Below are 1,108 nucleotides of genomic sequence, written 5' to 3'. Positions count from 1 at the left end.
CTCATCTGTGGCCGTAAACTGAGTTATGTGATTGTGGTTGAGCGGGTGTTGTGCGCAAGTGGAATGGGCGGTCTTTCCGCACCGCCAGGGGTCAGCTGCGTGTGCGATCACCCACGCACTCTCCGCTAATGATCTCGCACTGCGGCAGCACGTGATGAGGAGCTTCTTATGTATGTAACTCGGGAAATCTGAGTGTGTCACTGAAGAGCCAACGGAGGAATCGTTAGATAGTGACGCTGATGCCGCCCAGCCCAACCGCCTCCACGAGACCGTGCCCGCCATCCCCTTTAATAGCGAGCGGACCCTCAGTGCGTCACCGCGAGCCGCTTGTCTACACCGGGGGGAGAGAAGTGAGGTGGGAGAGAAGAGGACAGCGAGGATGTCTGCCGCCGCTGTGCACACACCGACACACACACACACACACACACAACTAGTGCCTGTTCCGCTCCGTACTTGACGTTTCTGTGCCTTTTTGTTTCACATTGCGATATCTGTTTGTTGATGTGTTGTTATGCTTTTTTTGTTTGCACCGACTTCCCATGCTTCCGTGCGGTATTCCTCCGTGGCATTTGGGTGTTGTGCAAAGGTTAGGTTTAGAGAAGCATCAGTGCAACCCGTAATTGTGGAAAGTAAATAAAACAATAAAAACATCGATAAAACGCAAAATGAGCTCGTGGGACTTTTCCATGTCGAACCATGCGGGTCTCGTGTTCAACCCCATTCGCACCGTTTCGGACAACGCGAAACCGTCGCCGTCCCCGAAGCCGATTATTAAGCTCTCCGTCGGTGACCCGACGCTGGACAAGAACCTTCTCACGTCGGCAGCCCAAATCAAGAAGCTGAAGGAGGCGATCGACTCACAGGAGTGCAACGGCTACTTCCCGACGGTGGGCTCCCCAGAAGCCCGCGAAGCTGTCGCGACATGGTGGCGCAACTCGTTTGTCCACAAGGAAGAACTGAAGAGCACGATCGTGAAGGATAACGTGGTGCTCTGCTCTGGCGGGTCGCATGGCATTCTGACGGCCATCACGGCGATCTGTGACGCGGGTGACTACGCCCTGGTGCCCCAGCCGGGCTTCCCCCACTACGAGACGGTGTGCAAGGCGTA

At 55.5% G+C, this 1,108-nt stretch overlaps 2 non-coding genes across 2 annotated transcripts, besides 1 other annotated feature; both read left to right on the top strand.

Annotated features, from left to right (window-relative positions):
- Positions 1 to 152: 152 nt before the first annotated feature.
- On the top strand, positions 153 to 242 carry Tc00.1047053411169.20. Its single transcript, XR_008254045.1, has one exon. It is a non-coding gene; the product is annotated as a C/D small nucleolar RNA (snoRNA), TB10C1C1 (small nucleolar RNA).
- A 37-nt stretch (positions 243 to 279) lies between these two features.
- Positions 280 to 343, top strand: Tc00.1047053411169.10. The gene has a single exon (XR_008254044.1). It is a non-coding gene; the product is annotated as an H/ACA snoRNA, TC10C1H1 (small nucleolar RNA).
- A 54-nt stretch (positions 344 to 397) lies between these two features.
- Positions 398 to 429: a microsatellite.
- Between the last annotated feature and the right edge of the window lie 679 nt (positions 430 to 1,108).

This window comes from Trypanosoma cruzi (assembly GCF_000209065.1).
Source record: "Trypanosoma cruzi strain CL Brener chromosome Unknown tcruzi_1047053411169, whole genome shotgun sequence".
NCBI classification, from domain to species: domain Eukaryota; phylum Euglenozoa; class Kinetoplastea; order Trypanosomatida; family Trypanosomatidae; genus Trypanosoma; species Trypanosoma cruzi.
Note: the sequence above shows the minus strand (reverse complement) of the source record. Positions and strands in the feature narration are given on the sequence as shown.